General features: G+C 42.4%; 1 protein-coding gene and 1 non-coding gene across 2 annotated transcripts in view; both read right to left on the bottom strand.

Moving 5' to 3' along the window:
* Positions 1-9,081, bottom strand: part of FSTL5 (follistatin like 5) — a 570,868-nt gene extending 561,787 nt beyond the window's left edge. Inside the window, exon 1 of the mRNA XM_006156498.2 lies at positions 8,713-9,081. The gene's annotated coding sequence lies outside the window, so the exon portion shown is untranslated. The remainder of the gene's footprint in view (positions 1-8,712) is intronic.
* Positions 9,082-15,627: 6,546 nt separating this feature from the next.
* Positions 15,628-15,766, bottom strand: LOC114009241 (small nucleolar RNA SNORA67). The gene has a single exon (XR_003550690.1). It is a non-coding gene; the product is annotated as a small nucleolar RNA SNORA67 (small nucleolar RNA).
* Positions 15,767-18,293: the final 2,527 nt, after the last annotated feature.

The raw sequence follows: 18,293 nt of genomic DNA, 5'->3' as shown, positions 1-18,293 counted from the left end.
ACCCGGGCTGGGTGAGAGGAGCTGGTGACCTGGGCTGGCAGGTGATCGCAGCATTGATACTACCTGTTCGGAGTGCTGTCCCTTCTCTCTGCATCTCTCAGATATAAATAAATTAAAAATCTAAAAACACTACCCAACTCTGCCAGCATAAATCTAATACAGACCTAAGCACGTGCAAAACACTATGAATCAATTAAAAGTCTATGTCGACTAAAAAAACTACATGATTCAAGTAAACGTAGATATGAATAAACACTAAGGAAGATACAATAATAATATATATGAGTTAATTTTAAACTGCCCAGTATTCTACACATGGCAGGAACTCCTGGGCTTTGTTTCTATAAGAGGATTAATTAGGGACCAGCAGATGGTGAAATGATTATGTCACTGGACTCCCACATAGTCAACCATAGTTCGAGTCCTGGACCCTGCAGTTTCAAACTCACACCAGGCACATGTGTGTGCGTACTCAAAATCCTAAGAGGAGAATGGAGGAGAAGGGATTATGGCACAGCCTTCCTCCCTTGGGGATGCCTTCTCGCTTTCTGTTTCTCTGTCACTCTCTGTCTCTCTGGTGCGCATGAGTACTATGGCAAAAATCTCTCTTTAAAAAAAATAATGGGAAGAACAACCTTAGGTACATCTCAAAGTCCAAAATGGCTCATGTCATAAACAGGGCAGACAAAAAAGACCAGGTGCATCACAACAATGAAGATTAACTCGAGGGTCTCCCTGAAACTCTAGCAAAGGATGGGAGGCAGAATTCGAATGTGAACCCCAGTAACTCGTACTTTGGGTAACCACCTCACCTCGAGTGTATGCAGGACATTTGACTCGTTCTTGATCAACACGTCACAAAGAGGTCACGATATCACTCTTGTGATTATGCTGCATTATGTGACAAGCAGGAAGGGATTTTAAAGACCTACGTAAGGTCTCAAATCAGTTGACTTGTGTATTTCCAAAAGGAAGTAACTCTAGCTGGGCCAGACCCAGTGAGGAGGGCCCTTTTAAAGCAGGTCTGGGAGTTAGGATCTGAAGAAATCAGGAGCATTCTTCTGCTGGCCTTACAGAGAAGAGCGCCTGCGAGTTCTAAACTGCAGAGTCATGAGCAATGTCAGCAGCCAGGTGATTCTGAAGGAAGAGGACTCTGAGCCTGGAGTAAGGACCTCGCCCTGGCTGGGGGCTTGCTTATGAGAGGCTGAGCAGGGGAGCACCTCGCCTGCATGCACACCCCAGGTTCTCAGAGACTGAGAGACAAGAACAGACCAGCCACTGGATGTGTTGCAGTTTCTATGTAACAATAGAAAATGAATGAGTATATTTTTAAAAATAAACATCTTGATGAACTCTAGGGTGACACTAATACAACATTTATTGCAACAAAAACTACAGAGATGCTGCAAAGCACATGAGCTCCACACTGCAAGAAAACACAACTGCATGCAGAGCAGTGGGGTCTAAACTGGGATTCTGCAAAGTTCCACAGTCCAGACAGGGTCCTGCACTTACAGAGGCAGGCGCCATGCTTCACGCACTGACTCACCTCTGCTTTACACACCTACCTTGCACAGGAGACAGGTGGAAATCAGATTGATGATTTGCAGGGTTTAGACCCAGTCTGAAGATCTTAAAAGCAGACTTAGAATTTCAATTCAATGATTGCTGAACAAGTGGCATCTGAGAGCTTAATCAAGAGGAATGCAGAAGAGGCATGAAATCGTGTCACAGAGCGTAATGACAATGATCTGATCACCCAGCTGCTTCCAGACTGAACTTGGTCCGAGTCCCAGCTCTGTGGGCAGCCTCACTCTTTAAGCTTTGGTCTCTATGTTGGCATCGTAAGGTGCGGTGCACATAACACCAAGTCTCATTACAAATGCTGAGATCATGTATGGTCCACCATGAGTCAGACACCTTAGCTGCTGCAATACCATTAAAGAATTATTCTATTTAACTTTATTTATTTAATTTATTTTATTTTGACCAGAGAGGGACAGAGTCAGCAAGAGAGAGAGAGTGAGGGAAAGTGAGAAAGCAAGCTGCCAGACCTGGGACTTGAACCGTGATCAGTCATGTGTAAGCCCAGTATCCTTAACCATCATGCCACCTGCTGGCCCCTACCATTAACTATTAGCACTGCGGGAAGGGATATTAATGGGGAAGGGCAAGGTAAAAAATGCCCAAATAATTCCAATGGAGACTGGCCAATTAGGGTCCAGGTAAAAGAGATAAGAGGGGAAAAAAAAAAAAAAAAACCCAGAAAACAAAGAATGGATGAAAGATAAGATGTCAAGATGTCAGACAGCCCCACAGAGCAGCAGTAAAGCCCTGGGCTGGATCCCACAGCTTAAGTCCCAACTCTGGTGGATTGAAAACATGCCGGGCACGGGTGTGATGTACGAAATCCTGATGGGATATGACAGGGGAGGGAAAGGGTCTGCAGGATGACCATGCCCTGGTGGGCGACATTTCCTTCTCTCTGGATATGCACGTGCCCTCGGGCAATTCCAAACAAACAAAACAAAGGAAGAGATGTCAAAATCTTAGGACGCGTTGGGGTTGGGTACTGTCTAGGAAGGATGAGGTGTTCATGGAGTGTGTGCTGTCACCGTGAAGCAGAGTTAAAATACCCAGTGGAACTTGGTAAATATCTACATTAACAGAGTGCAAGTCTGGGTCAGAGCAAGAGGCTGGGGGCATGGGTATCTGTGAAGGGATGACAATTACAGCTGGTGGAGGGAATGGAATTGCTGCAGGTCTCCAGAGTACACCAGAAACAGCGAGCCAGAGGGGGCAGTGCACACACAGTTTGCAAGAACTCTCAGGTTCAAAGTGAGACTCGTGCTGCTGTCCATGAGGTGAGAGAGTAGACCAAAGGCCGCATAAGCTTTCCACTTCCAAGTCAAACTTTCTCCACCAAATCAAACCTTCCTAACTCCTTTGAGATCTACTTAACAAGGACAACCAAAAACGTATACAACAGGGACTTGGCGGGGATCTGATGCAACTCTGCGACCCCCCCTGGGAGCTGCCACCAGTAGTCCTCCCCTCCCCGTCAGCCTCAGCCTCAAGGCTGTGGAAAAACAGAGCAACAGCTAGGAAACACTCCTTCTCTACCTTCAGCAGCACTGGAGAATAGAATAAATACTTTTCAGAGTATTTATCAGACCTACCTTGCCGTGGTGTGTCAAAGCTAGAAATTTCATTTTGAATATTTCATTTGATCTCATGGACTAGTCAAAATATTAGCAGCTGACTAGTCCGAAAGTTTACACGTAAACACGGTGCTGGGCAGAAGTGTACCATGTATGTGAATTTGGATTTGGTGATCAGTAGGACTCTCTAGGAATAAATAAGTAAGTAACCAGAATAGGTTATACCCTTAGAAAACATGGGCCACTCTGTCTACCCACCCTTATTCTATTTGAGTGCACAAGGCAACATGCACTGCAGATAATATTTTGAGTAGACCAGCACGTTGGCTGACACAGCATCCTTACAGCACTAAATACAGAGACAAAACTCCTGAAGACTTCTGGTATCAAGCATTGTGAAGCATGTGTACAGAAGAACACATGTTATAAAATAACCCAATATAACAGAATTACTAAGGAAAAGTCTTGGGGAAATAATGAAACTTTCATGTTTAGTAGATAGTGTCATGTTTTTTAAGGCCCAGTTTTGAAAGACACACCCAGTTGAGTGGGTGACCTAACCAGAGGTACTAAGATGTGCACAGTGTAACTGGCTACACTGGGGTTCTTCGAAAAAATAAATGGAGGGAGACACAGAACCACCGAGGACAGGTAGACACTTGACTCTTCACAAGAACCAGGTCCTTTGCTTTCAGGATTTTAGAAATTTTAAAAATATATAAATCCTTGATGGTTATTGAAACACCATCAAACGTGTTTTGTGGAAGTGGTCCAACCATGAAAGGTAAATTGTTTCCATTTCATCATTGTCTCTGGGGAGCACAGTTCAGGTGTGTATGTTTAATGGCTTCTGTGTGCATGTTTTAATTGCTACCTTGGTGCTAGTCTCCCAGAGGAGGTAAACCACTCAAGTAAGTTTTCCTTATGTCAGTCACAGTGGGTATATTTAAGTGAAACTCATTGGAAAAGTACTTCTAAATCTTTGGGGTCCTGCTTAAAAACTGCTAGCAGTGCTAGCAACCAGCTATGAGTTGGAAGAATGTGCTCTGTATTGACATGCAAATGAGCTCACTGAGCAACCACTTTGCTTTAGAGATTTACATAATTTGATACCAAAAGCCACATTAAATTAATATTAATTACTTGGTTATAAAGCAAGAAACTTGAGAGTTAAGCTTCTCTTCTTCCTACATTTCATCGCATCTATGCATGAAAACATTGATACACAAGGAATAAAAATCCTTTATGTGCAGAGATATCCAGGCTGTTTCTTCGAAGAACGTGGCTTATTACCCCAAGACGTGTAGGAAGGAAACCGATGGATGTCTGTTACGTTCAACTCCTTCATCAGAACACATGTTTGCACAGAACTAACGCAGCACTCTGCACTGTTCCTGGTGCACACACCCGTGTTGTTACTTATTCCTGGCAAATTTTCACTTCTAATCCCTTCTTCCCTTGCCCATCCGCACAAGAGATCCTGAACAGCATTTTTATGCCAAAAGACTGGACTATACTCCAGCTTACTAACTCATAAAAAAAAAAACAAACGCTAGAAGATACATGGGCCACAAAAATTAAGTAAATTACTTTTGTATTGAGTAGCATATCTAGAGCATGCATGTTCCAGACTGTCCCCATTGTATATGTACTGCCGAGCACAAGCCACCTAGCATGCGCATGCATTCTGTCACGCACTTCCACAATTACCTAATTCTCCCTCTCTCAGAAAACCCATATTAGGACTCACTGGAACTTTATCAAAACACGATCTCACTCATTATAATAATATTCTCAATACCAAGGTGACTTAAAACACAAAGGGACCAATTGTTCTGTTGTGTAGTTACCAGTTTAATTGGGAAAATTGGGTATTTCTACAAGAGAGCCTGCAGATCACCATAAGTGGGTTATACCCAATGGACACTGGAGGTGTGGAAGCAGAAGGTGATTAAGTGTTCGTAGAGGATAATTGGTCACTTGGCTGTGACAGCAATGTCCACAACAGGAAGTATTTGTTCTACACTATTAGTTCACAGGAAAAATACTAGAGTTAGTAGAGTGCTTCTGAGCAAATATGATAGACTAGTAGGAACATTCAAGGTCTATATGTCTTATTGATAAATGATCCATAAACATCACTAAAAATGGCCATTACTCAAAGAAGATTCTCAATAGACTATTACATAATCTCTTATATATCACTTTCAAAGTTATTTTTAAAATGCTTTTCAAAGTTCTTAGCTGATTTCAGGTTTAGTCTTTATGTGCCATATTTCTCTATTGCTAAAGTTAGAAAGTAGAAATGTATTTTTAAAGTAATGTATAGTCTTTGTACCAGAAAACCCAAACTGATTTGCCCTTAGCTTAAATCACACAAAACATATAAAAATTCATCTGGTTTGGAGTCCAGCAGATGGCGTAATGGTTACATCGCTCGACTACCATGTAGTCATCCATGGTTCATGCTCCGGATCCTCTAGCTTGAAACTCATGCTGGGTACATATGCATGCATGCCCAAAATCCTGAGAAGAGAATGGAAAAAAAGGGGTTGCATTGTGGCCATCCCTCCTGGGGGATGATTTCTCACTTTCTGTCTCTCTCGGTCTCTCTGTCAAAGCGCACATGCCCTATAGCAAAAATCTCAAAAAAAAAAAAAAATCATCTTATTTGGAAGAGGAAAAAAAAATCTAGCAATTTTACTTTTGCTTTAATTTTTGGCTTGATCAATGTACTTTAAGAAATGGGAAACTATGAAGAAAGATAACTTGAGCATGTCATGTGACACATCATTAAATTACCACAATAATTTCCTATACCCTTTGTCAAAGTTCATCATCTTGCAGCAAATACTGCTCCATAGCCTTGTAGAGTCTGTAATTAAATGCACGAAAGTTGCAAAGAACTATCTTGTATCCTGTTGTTGAATATTTCTTTGAGTCTCACATGAATGTGTTGTAACCCCAAAACATTGTCAGTTCTTTGTAGAGTCAGGGATGAATAAAGGTCCACCCCACTTGACTATCTCTCACAAGTGTCTTCAAAGTTGGCAGTTTTATTAGTTGACAGTGGGAGTCTCATTCACTATCCACAATGTCCCCTATATGCTACATTTAGGCTTATTAGAAGAATTTTATTTTAATTTACTTTGTATCTAAACTATAAGAGCTTAAAGTACAGAAAAATAAGGAAAAATGCTTCTAATATTTAAAATTTACAAACTTACTGAGTCAACCCCTGGTTTTATTGCTGCCAGTCACACATTTTAATTTTAATGCTTAATCATCTCATTGTGACAAAACTAAATTTCATCTGAAAGAATTCTCTATATTGATGGCTCAAGGTAACTGTTCATACCTTGAACAACACACATCTTGGAAAACTTGGTGCAAACGGAAGTCAATGAGATACTCGGGACCAGCAGTTGGCATAATGCTGTCGCTGGACTCCCCTGTAGTCTACCATGGTTCGAGTCCCAGACCTGGTGGCTTAAACTCACATCGGGCACATATGCATGTGTGCCCAAGATCCCAAGAGGAGAATGGAGGAGAAGGGATTGCGGCATGGCCATCTTCCCTGGGGGGTGATTTCTTGCTTTCTGTCTGTCTGTCCCTCTCTGTCTTTCTGGCAAGCACACGTGCCCTATAGCAAAAAACCTCTTAAAAAAAAAGTCAATGAGATACTCAAATATATGAGGGAATATAATGCTTATATATGTTACTGCTTTTCAGCTAAGTTATAAAATTATAATACGCATTCATATTTCAAGATAGTAAGAGAACTGAAATTAAAAGAAAGCATAACTATGTTCAAAATTTCAGTTTGAATACACAGACACCAATACAGATCATTTGAAAAAAAAATTGAAAATGTAGTAGAGAATAATTCTATATACACTTAGAAGACTTTGTGCAGTATAAACTTCCTGGCTTAGTGTTGCATGTACCTTTTTGCCTCTCTGCTTAATCTTTCCAAATGTGTACAAATGTTTAACATAAGATCACACCACTGATATGAATCCTACCAAGAACATCTGTGTGGAGTCAAATATGAGAACAACTTCAGGAGGTTTACATTTGACCCCTGGCATTTGAAACAATATCCATTTCTTTTAACACTCTCTTGTGTAGGGCTGATCTGTAAATAAAATGAAAAATCTACTGAGAGGAATTATTTTAAATCATAAACTCTAAAGCTAAAGTTCATTTCAATAACTCTAATGCAACTAGAATAGAGGTATGTTTTACAAGATTTAAAAACATACAAATATTTAAACTCTTATTTGCTCAAAACATAGTCCTAGTCAGCTGAACTAGTTGAACAGTATTATGTATGAAACAGCTTTTCATTCTACCTATTTTTAAAAATTTAGACTATCTAGCTGTGACATGGACACTCTCTCTGGAGGGTAACACCCCCACCCCCATATTTTTCAAGCCATCATTTATACCCAATCGAATGTCACCAAATGAAAGATCATGACTCTATTTATCAGACCAACCCTCGGGCCTGTCAAATGCAGTCGTGAATAGCAATAACGCAGGAGCACTGGTAAGTTCCATCATTTCACAATCGCGCCCCGGGAGAAGAGGTGCTCAGTGGTTTTCCATCCCGAATGCTACCTCCATATACACACAGAACTCACTGCCAACCGACAAAAGGAACACATAGCTTCTGAAGAAAATCTCCTAAGTAGAGAAAAGCTCTCTGTCAAGCATGCAAGAGGTTAAACATTGCTGAAATAGCGAGACGTTCTTCTCAGCCTACGCTTCCCAGTTCCATTCAATCACCAACAGCAGCCGCCACTGTCATACAGGCTAATCCTGTATTATTAGATCCGAGCCCCATACATCCTCCTCTAACCTCAGGGGGTGGGAAGGGGGTGACACTTGCTAGTTTACAGCAGAACCAACGGCCCCCAGCTCGGCAACAGACATGACCTTGGGGTGTGGAATTCTCAGAGATGAGTTTCACAAGTTTTATTTGGCTCTACTGCATAACAACACGTCTAAGGAACCCAGCAGGGTATGAAGGTTCCTGTCCTCACCTCCTCCCCTCTGAAACCAGAGCTCTGCACTTGGCAGTCTGAGCTTCAGACAGAGGGAGCACACCCAGTAGCTAGAGGTTAAGTCTATTCGAATATATTTTTAAAAGATGATGTGTGTTTTTAAACAACTTGTTGGCTGATTTATTTGCTGTTTTTCGGTAGCGGATTTGGGGGCTTGCCTGGAATGGTGTCTGTCCTTTGAGCCATGCTGGAAATGTTGCTCTCTATATTTCTATGTATTCAGCAAGAGCAACACGATGACATGAACTTCACTAAAGGCAAAGCTTTCAACTTCCCCTCAAGAATTCAGGGCATAATCAGCAACAGATACTCTTGAAATAATAACGGTAATAGCATTTAGTTAAATATTTTTCAATCATTGCCAAAACTCCTGTTTCAAATAATATATTTAAAAAAGCATAACTTGGTTTTGAAATTTTTGAACGGCAGTCTGCATTTCTCCCCCACGTGCAATCGCTTGATAACAATATTCTTTTTCTTACCTTATGTTAACAGTCACAAAAGTCCCCCGGAAATATTCCTAAATGCCGTGGATATATAAATCACAATTGAAAAAAATATATATACTGAAAAGAACGTCTTAACGGGGGAAAATCAAAATAGTTTGGTCTGAAACTGTAGCAATCTCCAAAGTCACGCCTGAACGGGCGCCCAGGTGGCACGGAGGACTCTCCACGTCCGAAGCGAAGCCACACTCCTTTGTCGAGTTGATCTGCGTCCTGCTGGGGAAGCGGGTCCCACGGGGCACGCAGGGTGCGAGAGGGCGTTGCCTGCAGGTGCTGGAGCCCTCGGGCGGCGCGCGGCCGGGTCCAGCACCGGCAGCACCGTGGACAGCGGCGGCTGCACTCACCTCCGGCTGGTCTCCTTTTTTTTGCACGTTCCCCGCCGCCTCCTCCCCAGGCAGCAGCAGCTGCCACTCACCTCGAGACTCCGCCCACCGTCTGACGTAACTACTTTGCATATCAACTCTGGGCGGTTAGGGGCCGCCCCCGGGACCGGCTTGGCTGGGGTCAGCTGCGACCGCCAGGGCGACCTGGCCCGGGCTGGGCTCAGCGTGGGTCCCGGGCACCTGCAGCTCGGAGCTCGCGGGCTCTGCCGGGGAGGGCGCCGACCTCGGCCGTGCGTGCGGTGGGGCGCAGCGGCCCTCGGGGCCTTGCACCCACTCCTACGAATCCCCGGTGCTTCTGATCCTGCGGGCCAACTTTGCTCCCCCTGCCTGCCGCCTGGTTACTGGGGCCGTGCCTGCTCCCTGCTGCTCGTTTTCCGAGCTGCTGGAGGGAGTCTCCGCGGCAGAAACTTGTCTGCACCGACAGCAAATGTGAAATCTGGCCGCGCGTATCATCGCTCGTCCACAGACTCTTAAAAAATGTGTAGGAGGTTGCATGGGATATATCCGACTTCAGAGTCATTGCTCTAAACCCTGCAGGACCGTCCCTCGTCATCCTCAGGATTTAAATGTTTTTCTCAAGCTCTCTGGAGCTGGAGAGGCCAGGGTTAAAAAGCATCATTTAATAATGAAAAATATGGAAGTTCTCAGCTTCAACTTTCACTGCCAAAATCCTGAAGGTTATGCAATATTTATTATGTCTAATATGTCAATTGTTCTATGAAAGATGGAGAGTGCTGGGAGCTTTCAGAGCCCTTAGCAGTCCTCTCTCAGAATTGGTGATGTTTCTGTCCTGTGAAGCTCTGAGGGCTTTGACAGCCAGAAAAAGGGGGACTGCCACGCCAGGTTCGGCAGAAGGCTTAAACTTGTAAACAAACACTTTCGGTGAACCGAAACCATCAATCATGTGGAAGGGTCATTATTCAGAGGCCATCCAGCTTCCCTCCTCCGCTCACATCACTTACGCGCAAAGCAATGGGCATAGAAAACTAAGCCTACATTTTCATAACTAAATGAAGTGTTTTCCACTTCATTAAAAAGTGCTGTTCATTCGAATTGTTTCCTAACATCGAACACATCCTTCTCCAGGAGGATGCAGACTGCTGGGAAGGACCGCATGTTCCAGGTTTCTGGTTTAACACTGAACCTGTGTCTAGGTTTTCAAGGACTCAAACCCAACAAACATACCTGTGTAGTTCCCCATTTGAAAAAATGATGAACAAATTAGATTTTTTTTCTACGCTGTGTAAGAAATTATTTGAGAAAGTATTACCTACTTTGTGGGCAACTATATCTACGTTTCTGCTTCAGTTACTTATGAAAGATAAAATTAAGGGGAGGAAAAAGATGTGTTTTTATTCTCAAGGTATGCTTATTTTATCTGCTTTGCACACACAGAAACGTTATCTATTTGATTAATTAATTGATTTATATTTTGCAGCTTTATTCCAGAATTTGTTCATTTATTTCCCAAGTATATAATTTCCTGGAAATATCCCTCCAACACAGCTAGGCCATATTTCTTGCCTTCTGGGTAAGCGGCTATTCTCCTCTGACAGCGACCGCTTTTATGTTAATATATAAACTACAAGCGCCCTGACTTTCTGCCCCGCCCACTCATCACACACACCCACACTCTGACGTAAGAGGAGGGCTTCCGTCCCCAGAGCGATTCTAATAATGGTCCTGAGCGCCATGGTAGGCCATGGCAGGTGACACCGGGGGGCATGGGGGCATCGTGCGATTAGTACAAGGAGCCCCTGTACGCAGGCCGCTCTGGCTGGCACAGGAGAGGGGCTTCTCTGGGAACATGGCAGAGGGTGGCCTGCCACCTGCCAGCATGGCCTGTCAGAAGAGTCGAGGACTCCCTGAAGACATGCGTAGAGCACACGGGGCATTCTTTTCATGTGTGTGAGAGAGAGAGATTCTCTTAATTTTTTTTTAAGTTTAATTTTTAAAAAAAATTGCTATAGGGCATGTGCACTCATCAGAGAGACAGAAAGACAGAAAGCAAGAAATCAACCCCCAGGGGAATGGCCATGTGATAATCCATTCTCCTCCATTCTCCTCTCAGGATTATGGGCACCCACAAACGCACGCCCGGTGTGAGTTTTAAGCTGCCAGGTCTGGTATTGGAACCACAGTCAACTACTTGAGAGTCCAGTGATGTAACCATTATGCCACCTGCTGGCCCCACATGGAGGTATTCTTATAAAACGGCACCAACACCTGTGTCATTTGTTGAGTGGACACCACTTTTCAGTTCACTCTAGTGATCATATTGTTTCGGGCTGTGAGCACGATCAAAGCAGTCACATATTCGCAGACTTGAGGCAATGAAGTTGGAAAACGAACCCAGATCTGAGAGGGGGAATCGATGGAAGAGTGCTGTTTTGGCAAACCTGCACAGAGAAGCTCGCAGCACTGAGAGGACCTCAGGCTCCTTGGGGCTCTGGGGCTCACCATGTCCTAATGGAAGCACCAGGAGGGCAAGGTGCGTACACCCTCCCCCACGGACCAGCTGTGGAACTGGGGTGCGGCCAAGTGTCTCCAGGGTTCCTACGTATCTGTTATTCTACTAGGCTACATTAGAAGTCAAAAACTTCGGCAATTTCTATGTGCGAAATCAAAATTCTGTGTTACTGTAGAGTTTGAAACCTTAAGAACATTCTCCTTGGGGCCAGCAGCTGGCGTGGTGGTCGGGGCGCTGGAATCCCACGCCGTGGACCTGGCGCCGTGCTTTCTGTCTGGTCAAGCTGCATAATAATAATAATAAATAAAATGTAATGATTCTTTAAAAATGAAAGAGAATGTTCCCCTTCAGTAGGTCAAATTGGTATCTAACTGCAGTGCTAAGGCTGTGAAAAAGGCACCTTGGGGAGGGGGGAACCAGCAGTTAGTGGACCTGGCGCCGTGCTTTCTGTCTGGTCAAGCTGCATAATAATAATAATAAATAAAATGTAGTGATTCTTTAAAACTGAAAGAGAATGTTCCCCTTCAGTAGGCCAAATTGGTATCTAACTGCAGTGCTAAGGCTGTGAAAAAGGCACCTGGGGTCACGAGGTGGGGTGGCCTGGGGAGGAGTGACAAGCACCAGCTCTGAGGCTAAGAGAGGTTGAAAGTCGCCTTACGGGGCTGGACGGTAAAGCGCTCCTCTGGGCTGACCCTAGCAGGAAGGTTCGCTCTCGGAGACTTCCCTGAACATGGCCAGGGTGTGCCAACAGGCTTTCCATGACCCAGGGGGCCTGGGCCGGGCTGGGTCACAGTGTCAAGACCTGGTTGGGGATGTGGCCCCCACCCTCATTGATGGAAGAAATGAATTAATACACATTAAACATAAAATAAATTTAAGCCCCCAGGCTGAATTTCCCCCAGGAAAAGGCAGAACGGAGCTGTTAAAGTAGTTGCTCATTCTCTAAGCAGTATCCCGATAGTCTCACCCACGGTCGCACAGGATAGCTGGGGTCAATTCTAAGGCAACAGTACAATGGGAAGCAGGCCGGAAGTAGTAACAGGGTGTTTTAGCTACAATGTGCCATTGGAAAGATGACTAAAATATTAATTCATACGCTCTAAAGCTGGACGGCCCATATCTACTTACGGCATTAGTTTAGACACTTTACATGAACGTATTAGAATGTATTATAATACACAAAAATTCTGAAGCTCATTGTGTTGTTGTCTTGTGAGTATATGTATTTTTGGACTTCTGTGTTGTTTTCCAATTTTACAAGCTCTTTTAAAATTATAATTATTTTAATGTATTCATAGTATAGTAAATGTAGAACTACTCTAAAGATAATCACAGTGTACACTTTGCTATTTTTTTTTGAATCAGTTGTAAGAAGATTTACTGTGAATTAAGAACATGCTTATTATGAAAAGCAAAGATGTACTACTTTTCACCAGGTAATTTTCGCTCGTACTTTTTGGGAATCAAAGTAAGGCACAGCCGAGAAAAAAACTCAGAGCCATAAATAACCACATCTTTTTAAATTAGAGAGTACATAATTGCAACATAAGCACAAACACGCTGAGGCTAGAAACCCGGTCCCCTTCAGTGTGAGCCTCCACAGGAATCCGCGCCCTCCGTGTAATGAACGTGGACACGATGCTTCGATGGGTAGATGTTACATTTAACAATCAGTTCTTAAGAGAGGATGGGAATGGCTGAAAGTTATTCTGCTTTTTAGTGTGCGTTGTCATTTTGTTTTGTTTTAACTATAGGTCATATGTGTTCACTGGAGAGAAACACAGGCAGGCAGACAGACAGACAGACAAAGTGAAAGAGCATTTCTCCCCCACTCCACTACCCCCCAGGGGAGATGACCACACCACAACCCCTTCTCCCTCCCGAGCTGCCTGGTCTGGGACTTGAACCACAACAGTGGCCATGTAGGATCCAGCTGCCTTAGCTACCACACCACTAGGCTAGCCCCCTTTTCAGCTTTGCTATAGCAATTCCAGATATTAATTATACACAGTATACAGCATCGCTGCAGAGACGGCGCCTGAAAATGCATTTTCTTTCTCTCTCTCCTCTCTGTGTGCCTTCCCTGACTGAAGGTACTCCATTCCCTTTCTCTGTTCTCCCTCCTGTTCCCTTAGCCATTTGACCAGGACTTTTCCCCTTCTATGTGTTTTATTTTAATATTCTGTTTTAAACATTTATTAGTTACATATCTGTTGTGCTGTAGGATACTTAGATATGGTATTGCATTATTTAGTAGAATGTCGATACAAAGCATTTATACCCAGAATATTTTGTATTTATTTATTTATTTTTCCTAGTGGGCATGTGCATTTGCCGAAGAGAAACAGAGAAGGAGAGACAGCAGTCCCCCATATGGGGCGTGGTCATACCCCAACCCCTTTCCCTTTTCTCCACTCTGTTGGAATTTGGGGCACTAACACACATAGGCCCGGCATGTTTCTCAAATGCCAAGTCTGGGACTCAAACCCCAGAGTTGGCCGTGTGGCATCTGGCTGTCATAACTACCAGGCCACTGAGAGAGCCTCATACCTAAATTTCTTCGCTAACTCTGGGTCAAGTGACTCACCCACATTTGTGTGTGTGTGTGTGTGTGTGTGTGTGTGTCTGGTCAAGATGTGCCAAAGATTTTCAAATACATTTTCTTTAAAATACGAACATAAAATGTAGGATATAAGAATTGAAAGCATCAGAAACTTACTACTAACATGTAAAGCTATGGGCTGAAAACACTGCTGCCCTGTCACCTGCATGGACGTGATCGGAGATGTGTTTGCAATGAACTATACACTTTACATGAGCTTATCTTAGATTAATTCCTAAAACTCAATGTGTTCAAAATGAAGATTGTTCGATTTTTTCTTATTTTTATTTAAATTGTTTTCTCTACTGTCTCTCATAGTGCAAGAATTGTGATAGTTTTAAGTAACAAATTGCTAAATTTACTCATGAATATCCTGAAAGTTCTTTCCTTACTATTTCCATTATGCACAGAAAGAGACACTAAGAGGCCCCTTTTATTGTTCGTAATCATGAATCTGCCAATGTTTTATAAGGTTTCACGGTCTCAGAAATATTCCACAAAATGTTGGATGTGAGTCTTTCTTCTAGCCCTCAAACTCTCAGAACAGTACTCACGTGAACTTGAATTCCCGCTGTGTAATAGGCTTTCAGATTCTTCAAGGACCTGGGCAAGTATGTATAGTATGAATAAAAGCAGTAGCTTCAAGAAGTTGGTTGGTGTTGATCTTTGGTGAGTTAGTGTTAAATAGAGAAAGGGTAGTGGGACCAGCAGTTGGCATAATGGCTATGTCGCTGAAATCCCACGTAGTCGACTGTGGTTCAAGTCCCGGACCCCGTGGCTTAAACTCACGCCAGGAACATGTGCGTGCGTGTCCAAGATCCTGAGGGGAGAATGGAGGAGAAGGGATTGGGGCATGGCCATCCCCCCTGGGGGGTGATTTCTCACTTTCTCTCTCTCTGTCTCTGTCTTTCTGGCAAGCGCACGCGCCCTATAGCGAAAACTTCTCCAAAAATAAATTTTAAAAAAAGGGTAGTGTGTTTCAAGGAATACTGCTTAACTGGAAAGCTAAAAGCCTACCACATTTAATAGAAAATCTAGCTGCTTAAAGGAATACATTTCTTGTTTTAATCAAAACTTTGAGTCCAAGGAATATGCCAGTTAAAAGAGCGTCAGAGATCTTGGAGATCACAAAGGTTTGTACCATGGAAGACTGAATCTCTAAGACCCATAAACTATTTTTTTAATGATAAACATAAATCCATAACTTTATAAGTCTCATCTTCTAACTGAAGGGGAAAATAAAACCTGATATTTACTTACCCACTGCGTGGGAAGTGAGCACTGGTGACATATTTTTCAGGGTCAGGTTCAAGCTCACCGCTCTAGTGCTGACATCTACACTTTTCCTTATCAGATCTGCGCCTCCACCTTTCACCCCAGCTTAGCTTTCTCCTTTGTGTTTGGTGTGGTCACATCATTTGCTTTTTTTTTAACACACATGTAGGCAGCCCATGGCAGGCAGAGGAAACTGCAGCCACTGGCCCGGAAGACCCTGGGCGTACCAGATCTCACTCCAAGTTGGTGCTTTCCTGAGAGGTGCACTAAGACTCCCTTGGAGAGCGAGTCACCTTGGATTCGTTTCCTTTTCCTGTACTAGTCTGTAGACAATGAGAATAAGCTCTCAGTAAGATCTCACATCTGTCAATATGTCCATGCAGTGTCTGCAGGCTTATTGATGTTTTCAAAATATGCAGCTCTAAAAAGGGACTATAGATTGAAATGATCAATTAAAGGAATATTTTCTTAGTAAATATAATTAAATAAGAATTTTTAAATGTTTTGGGACCAGCAAATGGCATAATGGTTACATTCCTGAATTCCCACATAGTCAACCATGGTTTGAGTCTTGGACCCGGTGGCTTAAAACTCACACTTGCACGAATTTAGCTTAAAAAGACTTTAAAACTCACTCATGTGCCTAAGTGTCCAAGAGGAGTATTGAAAAGAAAGTACTGTGGCATGGTCATCCCCCCTAGGGGGTGATTTCTTGCTTTCTGTCTCTCCAGCAAGCACACGCCAAAAAAAAAAAAAAAAAAAATTCTCTTAGAAATATTTTTATTGTTTTTATATAGCCATGTATTTATAATCTGAGATGGCTTCATGAGGAAGACATTAGAAAAGGACATAAGCCTATCAACAAATAATTTAGTCTTTGGCTCATACAGAGCATCACCTGTAAGTTACTTTTTATAAACTAAAGGTGGAAAGACTATAGTTCTATTTTGCCCACCTCATATAACAAATATATTTGGATAACCTCTATTTTCTATGAGTATACTTCAGTGTTAAAACATCTAGAAGTAGAGAACTATAATTAAGATACCATCCATTAATGGGCCTGCATACTCTTCTAATAGGTATGTTACAGAAAATAATCAAAATGAGAATGAAATCAGAAAACCCCAAATGTATCAGCCAATTCAAGAAATACTTGACAACTAAACTTGATTTAGTTCTCTACTTAAATTAACGCTAGAGTTATATTTACGAACCACAGTCACAGCTAATGGTTCTGGCTGCTTTTAGGATATTAGAAATAATCAATTTAGATGGATCAGATGTATTGCTGTCTTCATGGTATCGTAGTTTCCAAAATTGATTTTGTAAGTTATTGTTTCCTTCTGCTATTGTTTTAATAATTAGTTTTTGAGTCTTTGAAATTTGGTAGTCTTCGAGTCTTCAGAATCTAAAAATATGGTTCCACTTCACAAGTATAATTGAACTATGAAAATAGAGCCCAAGAATTTGCTGATGTTCAGAGACAGTTTTCTTAGCGTTCCTGTGTTTAAGAGATCTCTTAGGGCATCTATTGGCCAATGTTAGTACTGCATGTGAGAATTGTAGTCCACACCACTCCAGAGTTAGGTGTTCCCCGACAAGGCTGAAAATGCATGCTGATGAAGAGATGCATGATGAAAACTTCATTGTTTATTATTGGATTTAAATAATCGAGCAAATACCTAACAACAAAGATGCCATGGGAATTGGTCTAATAAAACTTTTGTAATGTAACATTGGTGGTTTCAACATTTTCAAAATGTATGTTAATCATCTTTTAGAATCAAAGATGTCACTGTTCAGATACGTTGCCTTCGGCAATTTATTTAAAGTTCTAAACTTTTTCCTTTTTTCTTTTGTTTTCTTTTACTGTGAACAGGACAAACATTAATTTCAAAGATACAAAGAGTCTGAAAACAAATGGATGGAAAATATACACCATGGAAAGAGAATCACAAGAGAGCTATGTTAGCTGGCTATCCTAGGACAAATAAAATAGACTTAAAAATAAAATTGCTACTACAGATAAAGAGGTATGTTTCTTTCTTTTTTTGTTTTGTTTTTATGAAAGGTTTTTGCACGTGCTTGCCAGAAAGAGAGAGACACAGAGAGAGAGACAGAGAGCGAGAAATCATTCCCCGGGGGGGGGAGGATGGCCACGCCTCGATCCCTTCTCCTCCATTCTCCTCTCAGGATCTTGGGCATGCACACACATGTGCCCAGCATGAGTTTAAGCCACCGGGTCCAAGACTTAAACTGCGGACGGCTACGTGGGAGTCCAGCGACAGAGCCATTACACTAACTGCTGGTCCCAAGGGGGATGTTTTATAAATATAAAAGGGTCAATCCTACATGACAGCATAGACACACATGAATCTAACAAGAAAGCCTAACATTAAGAACAAAAACTTAATAGAGAAGTATACTCTTCTACCTTAGTATTTAAAGATAGCAATATCTGACTTCCTTTTTTAATAAGTAAACAAATTTCTGAATTTCGATAGAAGAAACAAAATGACTGTTACCCCAGATTTCCAGAGAAGCACACACGGTAGCATACTTTACATGGAAGTCTTTGAGAATAGGGTGTGAAAAGACACGGGGAATACGGCTGTAAGTCTTGAGTTCAGAAAGACTATAAAATGTGTAAGGAAATAAATAGCACATTCCAAGTGAAAATAATCAGCATATTTGGCCAGAGAGAGAGGCAAGTTTTGCCTGAAGTATCACCGTTGCTGGCTAGACACAAAGGTGAAGAACTGGAAGGGAGCTGGAACTTCAGCTGCAGCCTCTCTCTGTGTGTAATACCGGTACGTAGCGTGTG

Source organism: Tupaia chinensis, unplaced genomic scaffold (assembly GCF_000334495.1).
Source record: "Tupaia chinensis unplaced genomic scaffold, TupChi_1.0 Scaffold000494_1, whole genome shotgun sequence".
In the NCBI taxonomy this organism is placed as follows: Eukaryota; Metazoa; Chordata; class Mammalia; order Scandentia; family Tupaiidae; genus Tupaia; species Tupaia belangeri.
The sequence above is the reverse complement of the archived record's forward strand: the minus strand, read 5'-3'. Positions and strand labels throughout refer to the sequence as shown.